We start from the raw sequence: 19,670 nt of genomic DNA, 5'->3' as shown, positions 1-19,670 counted from the left end.
CTCTACTACACCCCCCCCTCTTCACCCTTCCATTAACCCTGGCCTCCCCGTTAACCCTGTCATGGGCTGCCTCCATATATATCCCCGGGGGCTACTATTCCGGCGCCTCTGGACATCATCAGCGACACCTGTTAAAAGGCTTCAGAGCAAACTGCCACATTCCACACGAAGGCTTTGTGATTATTATATTCAGCCATCCACCGCGCTCTCGTATTACTATTACAATGTGCTGATCTGAACATGCTGCGGCAGATACTATAAGGGCTCACACAGGCGTATGTGTCGCGTGTATCACATGTGTTAAATACGCAGTACACAGCTAATAGTATTTGCTGCGCATGGTAAATCTTCATAGCCTACATCTGTGCATATCACGTCCGGCACACACACCAAAAATAAGACATGCTGCATTTTTTTTCACGGATGTAATACGCACATGAAAAAAAACGCAGGTGTGAGTGGCCCAATAGAAATCAATGGGATTTCTATTAGCATTTAGCACCCATTGTTTTCGATGGGGCAGGGGCCCCACTGAAATCAATGGGAGAAGATTGCGCAACAGCCTTAGACCCCCATGACAAGGAGAAAGAAGGGGCGGAGCTACAGAGGATCTGTGACATATCTCCAAATATTTGGAAAGATAGGGAGCGCGGCTAAAGGGCTTTTCCAGAGAGCAGGGACGAGGGGCCATGGCTAGATAGCAGACGGGGCTAGAAGAATTCTCATAGTGATTCAATCTCTGACCAAAGAGGGGGTGGGACTAGCTGGATCCGCCCGCTATCCCTGCCCCTCTTTTGGCCAGAGATTGAATCACTAAGAATCCCTCTAGCCCTGTCCTCTCTCTAGCCCAGCCCCCTCTCTCGGGAAAACCCTGGGAAAGCATTTTAGCCACGCCCCCTATCTCTCCAAATATGGGGAGATATGTCAGAGATCCCCTGTAGCTCCGCCCCCCTCTCACCTTGGATGCCAAGGCTGCTGCTCTATCTTCTCCCATTGATTTCAATGGGTGATTATCGCAGCTTTTTTGTATCGCAGCGAAGCTTGATTGAACACATCGCAAATGAGAATTGAAAATCATTGGTTTCATAATCATGCGTTTTCACTCAGTCTCGCATCGTTAGAAACCCTATCGCAGTGTGTAAGAGCCCCAATTTTGAAGATATGTACCTCATAAGTTTGTTGGGGGGTAGAGGATATACTTGATGGTAAGCTAGATTCCCCTGGGAGGAACGAGGATCTGACTGTTGGGTTCCAGAGACTCATAGTGAGCGAGTACTGGTGCCGGGACGACCAGGTCCTCTCATATACCGCTTCACGCAGGGGCGTAACTATAGGGGATGCAGGGGATGCGGTTGCCCCCGGGCCCAGGAGCCTTAGGGGGCCCATAAGGCCTCTCTTCACCATATAGGGAACTCAGTACTATGAATAAAGCATTATAGTTGGGGGCCCTGTTACAAGTTTTGCATCGGGGCCCGGGAGCTTCATGTTACGCCTCTGGTTTCACTGTCCGTAAGAATAGCTGCCAGTTTCTCATTGACCATAATCCATGATAATGTTGTTTTAAGTAAATCAATGCTAACTGATGTCCTCCTCGAGGAGCGAGCGATTGCTATACGCACAGCTAGCATGCAATAAGATATCCATTTATAGGAGTGCCTGGGGGTCTTAGGTATATGTTTGCGGAATAAAGCTTCCCAGGACAATAGATTAGTAATGGAGAATATAAGAGTGTATACCTGAATCCAGAACCTACTAGGGCAGTCTCACCATATGTGTAGAAAGGTACCCTCCCCTCCACATCCCCTACAACATAGGCCTGACTGGGAACATGCTGGAGATTCTTTTAGGAACAAGGTACCAACGCATTAGAAGTTTGTAACCCGCTTCTGTAATTGATACGTTAATAGATAGTTTTGCGATTGATATAGCGATTTTATGCCACTCCGAAATTGGCAGTTCCTCACCTAGCTCTCCTTCCCATCCCCGCATGTAGGGGAGTTTATCTTTAGGTGTTGTGAAATTGGAGTATAATTTGGCAATTATTCTAGGGCCCCATGTGTTCATACTACAAAGGCTTCTGAAGATAGTTAACTCTGGCAGGTTCTGTCTATCTTCGGAAAGAGCCAATACGGAATGCTTGATTTGCTGGAGACAAAAAATCTCCGCGTTTGAAAGAATTCAGATTGTTCATTCTAATCTATCCCCCAAATCAATCATTCTGGTGAGATCTCTGGCATCTACTGTCCAGAGTTGGTTTTGTTCATACCAGGAGGGAAGGCAGTCTTACCAAATATATTGGACATGGGGAGGTCTTTAGAAGCTATTTTTTGAGAGTCTGTCCCAGAGTGCTAAGGAGGAAGGTAGAGTAGGGTTCATGCATCCCAACCGGTATCAGCCCTCTGGTCCGGCACCGCTCGGAAGGAGTGTCCAGGAGCTTCCTGGCTGTAGTCATGACGGAGCTGGGAGCTGCCTACTAGTACTGAGCGGTACTAGTGTAGTATGTCTCTGCCAATGGGGAGCTTTTGCCAGCTTGGGCCATGACCTGGGTGTTACCTGTAGGTGAGCACGGCCAACTCATACTTCTGGTGGAGACATAATACACTAATACCGGTACAGAGTATGGGTATATAGGTAAAGGGTGTGGGTATATGAGTATAAGGTGTGGGCATAGGGTATATGGTCATAGGGTGTGCGTATAGGGTATATGAGTATATGGTGTGGGTGCAGGGTATGCGTATAGGCTAAACATATGTGTATAAACATATTATGTTACTAATGTGTGTTTTTTGTTTTTTTGCTTAGTAGGTTGGAGTATGCAGGTATGTAAGGCTGCTTTCAAATGGGTGTATTGTCACTGCACATCAAACGCGGCATTTCTATTGGGCTACACACGCCAGCATTTTCTTTGCGCGTATTACTTTCGCAAAAGAAAATGCAGCGTGCTCTATCTTAGCGCATACAATGCACGCATACACACCAAGATAGTGCATGGGGATTGGCGGCATGCAGCAAATACACGTCATTGTGTACTTGCTGGGTGTCTCTTGCATGCGGCATGCCGGCTCACACGGTCTGGTGTGTCTAACATGGATGATTTTCTTTATTTTTGTATTCTTGTATAACTTATTTGGTGTAAATGGGATACATATGAACCGATATGCAACCAGTTATTTTTCTGTAATATTTTGTAATATCCTCTTTTTTGCTATTGACTCTTGTATTTTGATAATTTTTGAGTTGGTAGATTATGTTCTTTGCAATTTTGGCAGTTTTCCTGTTATTTTGTTATTATCCTTTGTTATGCTTCTTACTTTTACAATAAAGAGATTTGCCGTATCTAATCCTATCATGTGAGCGACTATCATGGAACCACACAATGCTACGACCTCCGTCATGAGCTGGCTATTATAATAGATGTTATTATAGCGTCACCGGATAAACTCCGCGCAGCGATATTTCATGCCTATATTAAGACACAATGGGCTGTTTTCCTTACGGTATCGTCTTGGATGTGGAGTAATCTGAGGAGGTGTCACAGAGAAGGAACAACAGAGATAAGACCGGATGACAAAGGATAAAAACTGTGTGGAAGGGCAGAACTGCGACCATGAATGACCCCGGAAAACATCACACCTGTCACCAAACGTGATGCACCCGGGAGTCATGTGTTGTTGCACGCATACACCTTGTTTGAAGTGTATATATGCCGCATTATATGCTATATTGTAACACTCTATTGTGTTATTATAGTACATTATGCTATATTGTATGCTATGTTGTAATACCTATCATATATTATGTTATATTATAACACTACATTATATGTTATTATATTATACTGCATTAGATTATACAATGGCATGCCAAAAGTCATGGGATAGCAGTATGTAAATGGATTATGAAGTGGTGTTACCTCAGGTGATGACTTGGGAACATCCACACCTGTATAAGTTGTGAGGATGAACACTGGCAAGCGTGCTCAAGGCAAGACGATGTTATCGGAGCTCAAACAATGCATGATAGCGGGTGCCAGACGATGGGACATGCCATTTCTGAAGTTGTGCGAGCAAATAACATTCCTCCATCTTGTGTCACATGTACCAGGAATATGTTATAGAAGGTATTACCACCCATAGTGGACGGCATGGTTCCCGACCATGGATGCTTAATTTTAATTACCGGCACCATGTGGCTAGAATTGTCTGTGAATCACTTCCACTACAATGCAGAAGGCCCCAAACATACATATCCCGCAGGTCAGTGCGGTGTTACTTAGCTTCCATGGGATATGGGAGCACAAGACCCACCAGAGAGCCTCTACTAACACACAGCGCCGCATCTGGGATCCTAGAGGACTGACAACATGTAGTCCAATGAGTTATGGTACCAATTGTTTCAGGCTGATGGTAGGTGTGGTGCAGACCCCATGAAGCCAAGGACCCTAGTTGTTAACAAGGCACTGTGTATGTCGTGGTGGTTCCATGCTGGTGTGGGGTGTTTTCATGGCACGGGTTGGGTACACTGGTCCCCTAAACACATCATTGACCAGTTCCCTCTGCTTGGTGACCATTTGCAGCATCTCATGGACTTCAAGTACCCCTACAATCATGGCATGTTCCAGCAGGATAGTGCACCGTGGCATCGGACTGAAGTTATCCAGAATTGGTTCAACAAACATTCTCGAGAGTTCCTATGAATGGTGTGGCCTGTACATTCACCCAACAAGAGCCCAATCAAACATTAATAGGATGTGGTGGTGAAGTCCATTCACATGCTGCACTTTGTCGGGCTATCCCATGACTTTTGGCATGTCGGTGTACTATACTGTATTACATTATATGTTATACTGTAATGCTACAATATGTAGTTACCACACCACATTAGGTTATAGTACACTACATTATACCGCACTGTGTAGCCGTATCTGAACACTGGCGGCAGACAATTCCACTTAGGACAGCAGTTTATTCAATCTGTGAAACCCATCGGCCATCATACCGCCATGTATCCGGGGTTTTCACGCTTCACGACTTGACACATGCACTGTTCCCTGTGGTGCGGTAACAGAATCTGCATCCAATAAATAATAGATGTGTGTAATCCAACCCGGCCGAAAATAGAAAGTTCTTAGTGTAAATGTACGTGAGGCGAATGCAGCGCTCCTCGCTGTTACAATGCTCTCTTCAGACAGTTATCCAGGTAGTCATGCAGGCGACGCGGCTGATGCGAGACATACGGACAGGACTTCGCTGCTGAGTTGTTTTATTAAAAATCGTAGGAAGGGTGCATTCACACGGGAGAGAAAGTTTGCACGAAAATACCGCACAGTATTTATAATAGGTGTATCTACAATGGCGATTTTTTTTCCCGCAGTAACAGAGACGGAAAAGTTGCAGCACGTTCAAGTTTTGTGAGTCTCACAAGAGAATAGAACATGCAGATGCGCGATCTCCCACACAACATACAACATACAGACGGAGTGTCCATCTGCTGTGCGATGCGAGTCGCGCCCAGGAATGCACTGTAAAACAGCAACGTGTGAACACGGCCTGTTGTAAACCGCAGAGATGGCCTGATTACATCTACCTACAGTGAAGATATTTCAGCATTTAAAGCGGCTTCACACGGGCGGATTTGCGCAAGTAAAATTTATGTGCATAATACGCAGAGAATAGTACCCATGGTTTATTCTCATTTCTCGATTTTGACTGCGCATTTCTCATGCGCGGAAAAATCTTCGGTGCTCTATCTTTCTGTACACCAAAAGTCCCCATAGAAGTCTATGGAGGGGGTGCGTAAATGCATGTGCAATGGGATGGGCAATACACTGCACCATGCCATAAAAAAAAGAACACATCTGGAACCAATTTGGCTAGTTTGCCATTTAAATTGTTCTCGCCTGCAGTGTGCAAATAAACCGCGCAAAAACTACAGTAAAATACACGAAAATGTAAGTAAAAAAGCATCATAGCGCAAAAACATTAAGCTGAGGCGTGTGCAAAAACGATGGGAGTCTATGGGAGCCTCCAACTTTTTCCCTTAAAAGATAGGTCAAGACCCATCTTTTGACGCTGTGTGAAAAATCGGCGACTGAAAACGGTCAATGATTTCACATTTTCGCAAGTTCGAAAATCGCCCCTGTGAATGAATGCAATGCTTCACATGGTTGCAATTTTCGGCCAACGTTTAATCACCGCAAAATAGCCGTGTACAAACGTTTATGTGAATGAGACCTTAAGGCCTCCTTTCCCCACGGCCGTGTCGGACTCCACCAGCGAAATATCGCAGTGGAGTCCAACACAGCACACCCGAAAGACCCCATACTCACCTCTCCGGATCCACCGCGCAAGTCGCGTCCGGTGACACGGCCTGCATATGCAGTGCAGTTGCGGTGGGCGGTGCCGCGTAATCTGCTGTGCCCACAGGGTAAGTATTGTGTGACGGACGGCTTCCATTGACTACAAGGTTTTCCGCGCCAATTAGAACATGCCACGATTTCTTTCACGCTACGGAATTCCACGGTAGAATTCCATAGCGTGAACATTGGAAGGCAGAAAGCTATTAGGTTCAATAGAATCTAATAGCTGCGGGATAACACCGCGGACTTCCGCAACGTGAAACGCAGCATAAATCCATCCGTGGGAATTGGCCCTAAACATGTGCAGTTATGCAACTTTCCACGGCACAAAAGGGCCTATTTATTTGTAACTACTAGATTGTGACTTTTTGGGCTTGTGCATTGCCACTTTTTCAAAAATTGGGCGGAGCCAGGCTTTAGGGGGAGTAGCCATGTGTTGCCTATCTCTTTTACTGTACCAAGAACTGAAGCGGAAATTGGAATAGATTCTAACAAAAACCTACATCATCTGGTGCAAAGAGGTACCGCTGGATGAAACATAAGTATTAGGGTGGACGCTCACTGGCAATTTTTTCTTTCTTGTGCTGCGAGAGCACAAGAAAACTCTCGCCTCACAGCGCAAGAAAGACGATGGTATAGAACCGGCATATCGCTAGTGCTTTCAAAGGGGTCAGCGGCAGCAGCGCTAGCCCCATTAAAAGCATAGGGAGAATGCCGGGGACTTCTGTCACCGCTGTGACAGCTGTGGCAGGAGTTTCCTTCATCCCCTTCATCATGAATGAATAGCTAAGGGCTATGTGTCATTGGCTGAGCGCTCAGCCAATAGCTAAGCACTAGCTGCTATTGGCTGAGCCCTCAGCCAATCAGCACAGCCCTGAAAGAGCTTAATAGCAGTGCAGGGGAGCCAGCAGGAGGACGCGTCTGAGCACTGGAGAGGTGAGTAATTTAAAAAAAGAATGTTTTAACACTTTTTGCTGATTATCGGGGAAGGGCTTATATTTCAAGCCCTTCCCCGATAATCATACCGCGGGGCTTGACAAAGCAGTGCTTTCAATGGGATCAGCAGCAGTGCTAATCCAATTGAAAGCCATGAGATAGAATGCCGCGGACTTCTGTGACAGCTGTGGCAGAAGTCCGCGGCATTCTCCCTATGTTTTCAATGGGGCTAGCGCTGCTGCCGCTGGCCCCATTGAAAGCACTAGCGATATGCCGGTTCTATACCAGCGTCTTTCTTGCGCTGCGAGGCGATAGTTTTCTCGTGCTCTCGCAGCGCAAGAAAGAAAAAATCGCCAGTGAGTGTCCACCCTCAAGAGGCTTGTACCCATTCTACGCAGGAGAGGTGAGGTTACGTGTTCTCCTCTCATCCGTGGATTGAATCCAAATAAGACATGCTGTGATTTTTTTTAAAATGAGAAATTTAATTTTAATGGGTTCAGGTTCGGTCCGAGTTTTCAGTATATGGATAGAAAGACCCTTTTACACAGAAAGATCATCGTTCAAAAAATAGTTTAAACAAGCGAAAATGAACAACAATCATTCATTGTAAACGCAACCATGAATGACGAACAATTCATTCGCTTATCTCATGCGAGTATCATTGGCTCATTCGTAATCGTTTGGTTTAAATACCGATCGTTCAGTGAATCTGAATGAGACCGAGCGATTTATCTGCTGTATTAACAGGCGAAGTCCGACATCGTTCATAGTGCGAATGATAAACTATTAGGTGTAAAAGCACCTTCTTACGTGCCGTTCTTGCTCATGTGAGATTACAAACAATGACCCTTTTGGAGCCATGTTACCCACAGAAGTCAGTATAAAAGGCCACCCGCTGGCGCCAAGCATTAAAATGTCACATCCCAGTACAGTAAGTCAGGAAGGGTCCCCTGATGACAGATGGCATCAAATATTCATCTAAAATAGGGAATATAGGATCTTAAGTGCGTGTGCCGGAGCAATGTCTGATGGGAAAGTCACCCACAGCAATTCTCACGACCCCCCGGCCAAAAGTAGCAACATCCTCCAGGGATCCCGAATCTGGAGTAGTGACATTGTTGCAGCGCACAGTCTGGCTGCATTACAGGGACGTGTGCCGGCTTACACCAATCTATGTCCCTCGCCGTGTAGACGATACGTTGTGACTGCAAGAGCGGCGGGCTGGTAATGGCGTCCTATCACTTTAAGAATATTGGTGGTTCTCATGAGCGTTCACACGGTGTGGAAGCGCTGCAGTTTTGTTACAGTATGGTTACAGCAGAAAATCCGCAGCATTTCATTTCCTCTACATGTGAACAGGGTTTGCTTTAATCCCATTCACTTTAAGGCTGGGTTCACACAGGGCTGATTTGTCGCGGTTTTGCCGCTGTTTTTCCGTTGCGGTTTTGCCGCAGAAGAACTGCTTCTGCGGCAAAACCGCTTCAAAGGTTAATTTGGGCTTGTGGATTTTTCTGCGGATTTTCATGCGGAAGAATCCGCAAGCGTTTTTTTCCGCTGCGCTTTTTTACTTTTTGCCGCGTATTTGGTGCGGTTTTGGCTGCGTCCATAGAGGTCTATGGGAAAAAAAGCGCCGCGGAAAAGACCGTAGAATGAACATGCTGCATCTTTTAAAACCGCGCCGCAGTTGCATTTCCACACTGCGGCTGTGCGGAAAAAAATCTGCACTGTGAGAACAGCTTTTTGGCAAATCTCATTTGTGCTGCATTGCTCTGCAAACGCAGCGGATTTGCCGCAGTGCGGATATGCAACGGCAATCCGGGGCAAAACCGCCCTGTGTGAACCCAGCCTAATAGTAAACGTTTCCGCTGAGGTTTTTATGCTGCATTTCTGCAACGTGTGAACGCACCCTTAAAGGGCAAGTCCAGAACCCCCCTAAAGAGTCACAGCCAAAATGTAGCACTGTCACTGAAGGTTTAGGTCACATTGTGACATTTACTTTATCCTACACTCATCTATCTGGTAGGATCTATCGGTCTGCTCATCCAGAGTCTCCTGGTTCATAGAGTACTAAGAACGCTTTCATAGACACAGCAGTGAGAGGTGTTACTGTATAACAATGCCAATTGACATGTCAGTCTTGGTCTGGGCCTAAGGGGAGTCTAAGGGCCACTACTAGTGGTTGTCACCCCGCATCTAGAGGATAAGCAAAATTGGATATTAATAGACCTCGCAGATTAGAACAACTCAACAACTCAGATTTTGAAGGTAGTCACTAGAGATGAGCGAACCTACTCGTTTCGAGTAATTACTCGATCGAGCACCGCGATTTTCGAGTACTTCCGTACTCGGGTGAAAAGATTCGGGGGGTGCCGGGGGCGGGGGGAGGCGTGGTAGAGCGGGGGGTAGCAGCGGGGAACAGAGGGGAGCCCTCTCTCCCTCTCCCCCCCCACTCCCCGCTGCAACCCCCCACTCACCCACGCCGCCCCCCGAATCTTTTCGCCCGAGTACGAAAGTACTCGAAAATCGCGGCGCTCGGGCGAAAAAGGGGTGTGGCCGAGTACGCTCGCTCATCTCTAGTAGTCACCAATTTAAAGGAACAGTCCTGAGTTTATATTTAGTCTCGATAATCACTGGAAGTCACAAATTTAAAGGGCCACTCCGGTGATTTTTTTTCATTCATTCATTATGTAGCTGCTGTCCCCACCCCCCACCCATCCCAGTCCATATAAATGAGTTAGTGTTACCTCCCTAAGTTGTATTCTTTCTGTCTGAGACTCCCAGCCTCATTTTTCCTCAAAAGGTCCTGTGATCTCAATTCTAACCGACTCAGATTTATTTGTGGTTATGGATTCATTTTCTAGTCAGAGTCTCAGTTTGTGTGATGCTGTTACATGGATCTACCTTACAGGAGGACACAGACACTCCTATTACAGTTACTGATGATGATCACACGGCTCTTGCCACACAGCTATAATAGAGGAGATCACAGCTCCCGACTGTATACTTATGGGCTGTAGCTTATTTAGGTAAATACAGAAGGTAATGCTAATTAAACAGTGTAATCAGAGGCCTCAGTGCCACAGTCAGCGCTCCTGGCATCAGTGCTCATACACTGGCAGCTATGATGCCCACAGTTTGGGAACATGACATTGCAGCCTCTGATTGGCCACAGTGGTCATGTGCTTCCGTCCAGGCTGTCTACCCAGACATCACCACTGATGGCAGTGCCAACAGTTAGCTGTGTCCCGGGGCCCCAGGAGAGGAGAGTATACCCTCATTTGTTATTTTAGGCTGAGCGCAACTGGGGAACGGGGTTTGTTTCAATGAAAAAAGGCCTTTAGGATGGTGCCTGATAAGTATCAGACGGGGCTGCACTTTATGGAAGTAACTGTAATACACAGAGGAGACCTCCAGAGTGTGACTGGCAATCAGGTTAGTCTGGCAGGGATATAAAAATATGTTTTTGCTGCAGTGGCCCTTTAAAGGAACAGTCCTTGGTTTTTTATAGACCTAATTGGAAACAGTTTTAGGGTGCCATCGCAGAAGACGTATTCACTGCAGGCTTGTTGCAGCGTGCACAGCGAATACCCAGCAAATCCCCAGTGGATTTAGCCATGGATTTTTTTTGGCGGTTTGCCGTAGATTTGAATCCTTGTATTTCAAATATGTCACATATTCTGTGCTGAAATTTCGCATTCCATGTAGATGAGAATTTTTAACTTGTCCGCATGGCTTGTGCAGTAAATGCTTTAAAAAGCCTCGAAACCCACAGAAAGGGCGTGTCAGGCGCTCATGTGAGCTTTATGCACCTCTTCAAACCCCATTTATGTGCAAATATGCTGCGCGGCGGATGCGGTTTTTCCCCGTCTCACACCCTTTTTGCACCTCCTATAGACTTCTATGGGACTTTTATTGTGTAAAGAAGCCATTAAAGGGACAATCCAATTTTTTTTTAGTTGTCACATACAGGGTGTCCCAAAAAATGTATATACACTCCGATACTGGTTAAATACGAATTCAGTTATGGCGGCGATATATAGTACTATGCGGTCTCTAAAGATGTTAGTAGTCTCATGATCTCACGACCGCTAAACCCCCCACGTGGCCGTCAGGAAAGTCAAATAAAACGGCAGAGCCACGCTTGGCTTCAAGCAATGCTGGACCATTTTGAAGCGTTAAAGAAAAGTTGATAAAGTGTGAGATACAACAATGGCGCCATAAGGTTAGATGGTGTAAACGGACCCTAAGGGTTCCTTTATACGGCATATTCGTTTTTGTGCTATGTACAATTAATTTTGTTTTTTGCACGCATACCAGTGCATTTTATTGTACTATGTGCACATGGCAGCTGAATGTGCACCGAATGTGCTACATAGAATAAGGCCTCCTTCACAAGGGCAACACGGTATCGCTGTGAGAAAATTGCAGCGATATCGCATCGCTGCACCGTGCGATATCACTGCGTCTTCTCGCAGCAATACCGCAACTTTGTAGCATCACGTGAGGATTTTTGGGGGGAAGGGGCTTGAAATATAAGCCCTACCCTGAAAATAAGCTCTAGCTGAAGAAAAAAAAAAAAAGAATACCTCACTTCTCCCGCGCTGTCTGGGGTGCCGCTGCAGCTTCTCCCCAGGTACCGGCACTGATCATCTTCTTCATGTTCTGGCCGGGCATTGAAAAATCCCCGGCAGCTGGAAGCGCTGGCTGTGAATGTCTGATGCTTAGCCAATCACAGCCAGTGCTCGATGATTGGCTGTGATGGGTTCAATCACTGCCATTCATCGAGGACTTGCTGGGATTGGCTAAGCATCAGCCAATCACAGTCAGCGCTTTCAGGAGGCGGGACTTTTTCAATGCCCGGCCAGAAGATGCAGAAGATGATCAGTGCTGGGACCCGGGTAGAAGCTGCGGTGGTGGTGGAGAGCGCTTCTAAGGTGATGTATGTCTTTTTAAATTTTTTTTCCTGCAGCTAGGGCTTAGATCATAGCTTTGACAGTAGGCGCTCAAAGCGGTCGCCATTAATATCTAGGCATCTCTGATTTAGGGCTCTGGCACACTTGCGTTTTCTTGCGCGTTTTTTTTACACGATTGTCAATGGGACTTTCTAATATTAAAAACGCATTGCACAAAAATTGCAAAGCACCAACTTGCGATGCGTTTTTAACATTAGAAAGTCCCATTGACAATCGTGTAAAAAAAACGCGCAAGAAAAACGCAAGTGTGCCGGAGCCCTAAATCAGAAATACCTAGATATTAAAGGCGACCGTTTTGAGCGCCTAATGTGATTGCAGAGGTCAAACATGACTTACAGCTATCCTTGATGTCTATGGAAATCTAAAGCTTTCATGCAGATATTCTTCATACTGAAGTGTATATATATATATACGGTTTTTGGGACGCCCTGTATTCGCTCCCTGTAAATACTTGTGATATTGCTTTCTGAAATCCATATGTGTTATCTTTATTAGATAGTTCTGGTTGTAGAAAGTAAGAAGCGTGAACTCCGTTTTCGCACTTAAGTCTTTATCTAAGAGGATGAAGAGGGAATTAAGAGAAGCGGCTGACAGCGTCCCGCTCCCTCTCGTCAGTGTCAGTGCTAATCACTTTGGATATTACGCTCCACATTACAGTGATGAATGTGACGGTTGTGTATTCTCTCTATTCTTTAGAGGTGATCCTGGGAGTTATAGTCCGGGCACTCCCAGGGTATTGTCACTTGGGATTAATCAAACAATCCGACATTTGGGTGAGTCACTGAACGAGCTGCGAAGAGAAACCTGTTCTGTTGGAAAGGTACCTTTACATGGAGGAAATGTCATTCAGATAGAACGCAATGAACGACGGCCATTTGTTTGCTTTTGCACAGAGCACTTAGTTGTTTGCTGACATATTGTTCACAGAGGGGATCTCCATGCAAGTTCACTCACAAATCGTTCAAGTACGGCCAACTGTGACTTTACACCAGACAACTTCTGATCAACCATCGACTATTTTGAAAGTGAGCTGAGATCACTGCAAAACTGGATACCAAACAAAAGAATCGCTGCCCTATTCAAAAAGCTAAAAAAACAATACCTTTATTTGCATATTTTTCGGGTCTTCTTTGAATTCAATAAATGGCCGAGCGCTGCCTGTGATTGGTTGAGTGCTCAGCCAATCAGATACAGCTCTTTCAGCAGGCGGGGATTTAAAATCCCCGTCTGATGAAAGAGCTTCAGAGCAGTGCAGGGAGAAGACCCGGCTGAGCCCCGGCAGCGCTGGAGAGGTGAGTATATATTTTTTACACTTGATAGGGATGATTTTCAAGGAAGGGCTTATATTTAAAGCCCTTCCCTGAAAATCACTGCGCGGCTGCTCTATGTGGGGAATGCAGAACACAGCGGACCACTGTCTTCTTCATACTCCGGCTGTGTTCTCAGCTTTATCCCGCTGGGAACTAAGCAGGCAGTCCTGAAAGAGACCGATCAGCGACTCGTTGCAGAAAGAGACCGATCAGCGACTCGTTAACGAAAACTGCACGATGTCTGTGCAGTAAGACCCAACGATTCTCGCTCAAAAGATGGCTTTGAGGGATTTTTGAGCGAGAATCGTTGGGTGTAAATGGGCCTTTAAGCCGCTACTCTAGCTGTAAGATATAAGAATTAAGAACCAAATTATATAATTAGTAAAGAGGAAAAGGAAGAATGAAGGCCATATTCGTATATCCGTTTCTGGGAAGGCTGGTGCTATCCAATATGGGTGTAATTATAGATTTCAGTGGGTTACCCACCTGCCTTCCCTAGAGTCATGTTGTGAAATCTGCTTATACATACAGTAATATCCTACCCCCCCCCCCCCCCCCATTTCTCATATTTCTGCATATCTAGGCAAATTTGGGTAGCAGCACCCTACTTGCGCAGAAACAGAAAGTTGAAGCACTTGACAGGCAACAACCCCATTAAGATACGGGAGAGGGGATATATGGGTGGAGTGGTTACAGTCACATCCGTGCCCTGGTGCCTAAGGGGTCCCAAAGGTCCCTCTGCCATATAAAAAAACAACAGCTTTATAAATGGCATGTAGTAGGTGTGGACATGTACAGATATAGCATCTGAGCTTCAGATTGTGCCTCTGTTAGGGTCTCTGCTGGTGCCCAGAGGTTGGGGGTCATCACAGCTTCTCCCCTTTGGTGACATGTAGCCCCTACTTCTTCATCCTTAGATCAATGCTGCTAATTAATACTTGTCAGCAGTTAATAAGAAGCAACGAGCACGTATTAGAGGCACAGCCTAAGATTAGGGGTCATTAACTCCCCTCCACAACAAGCAGAGTTCCTGTAAACACTAAGCCGCTCAATACTCGGACACTGACGTTGGAGACTCAAGTCTTTAATCAAATTCCCTCCCTGGATTTATCTCCTTAGTTCTGATTAAAAGCTGAGAGGTCAGTGATTTCTCATGCAGCAGAGCACACAAACCCGGCTGTTCCCATAGAGCAGCATAAGTAAGGGGGGGGCGACACACTTATGCCGTGGGTAAAGTTCAAATGTATACGATCTTTTAAATTGTGTTTATGTTACAATGCGTGCTGAAAGTAATTCAATGCATTGAAGGCACATCTGCAATGTTGTTCGCTGCCACTAGATGCCGCTATAGTACATGCAGTATAAAATGAGCTATGCAACAGGTAGTTAGAGTGTGTGTGGCTGAGACCATATGTAGTGCCTGGGGAGACTGAAGGCATCGGGAGCTGCCTTAAAATAATAAAAGTTAGACTTTCACTATGGTTAATTGAACCAGTGAGAGACACGACTATGGGATAGTGTCTGCAAATAACCTCCTCCTGCAACTGATATATGGTGCAACTGGTGCCATGAAAATAGAAAATTTACTGTCAAATTTAAATGTCTGCTGCGCTTAAAGATAAAATTTAACGGGTTGTACCAAAAAATATTCATATCATCTATCCATAGGATAGGCGATAAAGGACGGAAGGGTGGGGGTCTCAGTTCACTTTACCAACAGTAGTGAGGGGGAGATTGAGTGGATTGGCAGTCACGCCCGCACAGTGTCACTCCATACATTTTCAGTAGGACTGCTGGAGATAGTCGAGGCTCGTACTCTGCTATTTCCATCTGCCTCATTGAAATGAATAGAGCGGCTCTGCCCAGGTGCAACGGCTGCTCCATTCATTCTGACATCCTTATAGCCGAGACCCCCACTAATCAGACTTTCTTCACCTATCCTGTGCATAAGCAATAAAGGTGTTTTTTAGTACAACCCCTTAAAAATGGTACTCTGCCAGAGGCAGTAACCCTTTAAAGGACTGTGTAAACTGTGGACTTGAACTGTGCTAATGGGATCGCACTTTGGAAACAAATGCAACTGTTCTTGGTGTGCAGATTACAAGCCAAGGCTGTTGTAGCGGTCACAGACACTCATGGAGACGCTGCCAGGGGCATAGCTATAGGGGTTGCAGAGGTAACAGTTCCCACTGGGCCCTGGAGCCTTAGGGGGTCCAATGGCCTCTCAAACATATAAGAAAGCACCAGTATTATAAATGGCACATGGATGGTTGGGGGGCCACGTTACAGATTTTGCATTGGCACCCCCTACATTTAGCCTAATCCTAATCTTTTAAAATGCTAGCAGTGCCCTCACCTGCTAGTGTTGCATCTATAGACTTCTTAGGAGACCCAACGGTACAGAGGAAAGTTGTGGGGGATTCCCTGAGCTTTTAGCTAAGCCCCTCGGCACTGTATTTCATATACAGGTGGCTGGTACAACCCTGTGAATAATGTCAGATGGGGCATGCTGTGTCAAGTAAATAGCCTCTCTTAGTTCCATAGCGGCACAGAGGGTACGGACAACAGCCAGAAGCCAAAAAAAATACAGTACTGAGCACACTGTCACCAGGAATAGCGGTGTAAGAGTACAGTACTGAGCGCACTGTCACCAGGAGTAGCGGTGTAAGAGTACAGTACTGAGCGCACTGTCACCAGGAGTAGCCGTGTAAGAGTACAGTTCTGAGCACACTATCACCAGTGGTAGGGGTATAAGAGTACAGTACTGAGCACACTGTCACCAGGAGTAGTGGTGTAAGAGTACAGTACTGAGTGCACTGTCACCAGGAGTATAATGATACTAAAAGAAGCAGCAGAGGTAATTGCTGAACCACTCGCCATAATCTTTGAAAATTCCTGGAGAACAGGAGAAGTCCCAGAAGATTGGAAAAAGGCAACTGTTGTCTCTATCTTCAAATAAGGGAAGAAGATGGATCCAGAAAACTACAGGCCTGTGAGCCTGACTTCTATACCGGGAAAGATTTTTGAACAAATTATTAAACAGCATGTATGCAAGTACTTGGATAAAAATGGAGTAATTAACTAAGTAATTAAAGTATACGGTATAAGAGTACAGTACAGAGCACACTATCACCAGTAGTAAGGGTATAAGAGTACAGTACTGAGCACACTGTCACCAGGACTAGGGGTTTAAGCAAACACAGCATGAGGTCTGTGTTATCTTCTCTCCGGCTCAACAATGGATTTTATGCTCACCTAAAAATCATCGTTTAGCCGAAGAGTGAAAGATGGGGGCATTTACATGTCTATGTGTAGCTTCCATGCAAGAGGTGGTTCTGCCAAAATAGGACACTAGAAGCTTCTAATCCTACCGGAGGAAAGGGGGGACAGAGACACAGAGCGAGGAAAGATATGTCTACACCTCGTATCTAGGTGACCAGTATTGAACCCGGCATACTTCCCCAATTACAACTGGCTATCACTGACCTGTTCTTGACGGTTGCGATAAGGCTAATTTCACATGGGTGAGTGCGATATCCCCGCAGATGCAAGGTGTTTTTATATTAAAATTGTCTTGCATCACTTTGGGGACGTATCAATCCATACTACAAATAATCGCATAGTTTCTTCCATTGTTTTTAATGGAAATACTTCACATTGCACCACCATCCCCTAGCACGTGGTGCGATGCTGCTGACGACCCCATTGAAAATAATGGGCGATGCAAGGGCACACCCAAAGATAGGACATGCTGCAATTTGTTTTCCAAAAAAAAAAATCACACATGTGTATGACCCCATCTTGCAATTTACAAATTTTGTGCAATTTTCTCAGTCATGTGAAAACGACATAAACATTTGAAAAATGCAACACCCTCATGAAGTTAGTCCGCGCCAGGCCTGCTACGTCTTCTGTGACTTGGCCCACCACCAGAGACATGCCGCCCAACCCTACTTACTATGGGGAAAACAAGAGGTAGGGCGTTACATCCAATACCTGATCGAGCAGGCAGCTGTAAACGTGGAAGCTATCTCAGAGGAGTCAACCCAGCCACTGGCCTCTGTACCCACTCCAGACCAGGGGCCAGGGTTATCAGAGTACAGAACTGGCCACACTGTTACCAGCAGGGGTATCAGAGGACAGTACCGATCACACTGTCATCCCTAGGGGTATCAAAGGACAGTACTGATCACACTGTCACCAGTAGGGGTATCAGAGGACAGTACTTATCACACCATCACCAGTAGGGGTATCAGAAGACAGTACCGATCACACTGTCATCCCTAGGGGTATCAAAGGATCACACTGTCACCAGTAGGGATATCAGAGGACAATACCGATCACACTCCCAGCAGAAATAGGGGTATAAGAGAACAGTACCGATCACACTGTCACCCGTAGGAGTATCAGAGGACAGTACTGATCACACCGTCACCAGTAGGGGTATCAGAGGACAATACCGATCACACTGTCACCAGTAGGGGTATCAGAGAACAGTACTGATCACACCGTCACCAGTAGGGCTATCAGAGAACAGTACCAATCACTCTTGTACCTGTAGGGGTATCAGAGGATACTATCGATCACCCTGTCACCAGTCTGGATATCAGAGGACCATACTGATCACACTGTCACTCGTAGGGGTATCAGAGGACAGTACCGATCACACAGTCAGTAGGAGTGGGGGTATCAGAGGACAGTACCGATCACACTGTCAGCAGGAGTAGGGGTGTCAGAGGACAGTACTGATCACACTGTCAGCATAAATAGGGGTATCAGAGGACAGTACCAATTACATTTGTCAGCAGGAATAGGTATATCAGAGGACAGTACCGATCACACTGTCAACAGTAGGGGTATCAGAGGACAGTGCCGATCACACTGTCAACAGTAGGGGTATCAGAGGACAGTACCGATCACATTGTCAGTAGGAGTATGGGAATCAGAGGATGGTACCGATAGCACTGTCACCAGTAGGTGTATCAGAGGACAGTACCGATCACACTGTCAACAGTAGGGGTATCAGAGGACAGTACCGATCACATTGTCAGTAGGAGTATGGGAATCAGAGGATGGTACCGATAGCACTGTCACCAGTAGGTGTATCAGAGGACAGTACTGATCACACTGTCAACAGTAGGGGTATCAGAGGACAGTACCGATCACATTGTCAACAGTAGGGGTATCAGAGGACAGTACCGATCACATTGTCAGTAGGAGTATGGGAATCAGAGGATGGTACCGATCACACCGTCACCAGTAGGGGTATTAGAGGATAGTACTGATCACACCAACACCAGTACAGGTATCAGAGGACAGTACTGATCACACCGTCACCAGTAGGGGTATCAGAGGACAGTACCGATCACACCGTCACCAGTAGGGGTATCAGAGGACAGTACTGATCACACCGTCACCAGTAGGGGTATCAGAGGACAGTACCGATCACACCGTCACCAGTAGGGGTATCAGAGGATAGTACTGATCACACTATCACCAGCAGGGGTATCAGAGGACATTACCGATCAAAGCTTCACCAGTAGGGCTATCAGAGGACAGTACCAATCACACTGTCACCCGTAGGGGTATCAGAGGATAGTACTGATCACACTGTCAGTAGGAGTGGGGATACCAGAGGACGGTACCAATCAAACAGTCAGCAGAAGTAGGGGTATCAGCGGACAATACCGATCACACTGTCACCCGTAGGGGTATCAGAGGACAGTACTGATCAAAGCGTCACCAGTAGGGGTATGAGAGGACAGTACCGATCACACCGTCACCAGTACAGGTATCAGAGGACAGTACTGATCACACCGTCACCAGTAGGGGTATCAGAGGACAGTACTGATCACACCGTCACCAGTAGGGGTATCAGAGGATAGTACCGATAACACCGTCACCAGTAGGGGTATCAGAGTACACTACCGATCACACTGTCACCCGTAGGGCTATCAGAGGACAGTACTGATCACACCGTCACCAGTAGGGGTATCAGAGGACAGTACTGATCACACTGTCACAAGTATGGGTATCAGAAGACAGTACCGATCACACTGTCATCCCTAGGGGTATCAAAGGATCACACTGTCA

The 19,670-nt window shown here is 46.2% G+C and overlaps 1 protein-coding gene across 1 annotated transcript in view; it reads right to left on the bottom strand.

The window, feature by feature from the left end:
• Nucleotides 1–19,670, bottom strand: part of ESAM (endothelial cell adhesion molecule) — a 90,934-nt gene that overhangs the window by 66,610 nt on the left and 4,654 nt on the right. The gene's annotated exons all lie outside the window — the stretch shown is intronic.

This window comes from Eleutherodactylus coqui, chromosome 6, assembly GCF_035609145.1.
Source record: "Eleutherodactylus coqui strain aEleCoq1 chromosome 6, aEleCoq1.hap1, whole genome shotgun sequence".
NCBI lineage: Eukaryota > Metazoa > Chordata > Amphibia > Anura > Eleutherodactylidae > Eleutherodactylus > Eleutherodactylus coqui.
This window is presented reverse-complemented; position numbering and strand designations above follow the sequence as displayed.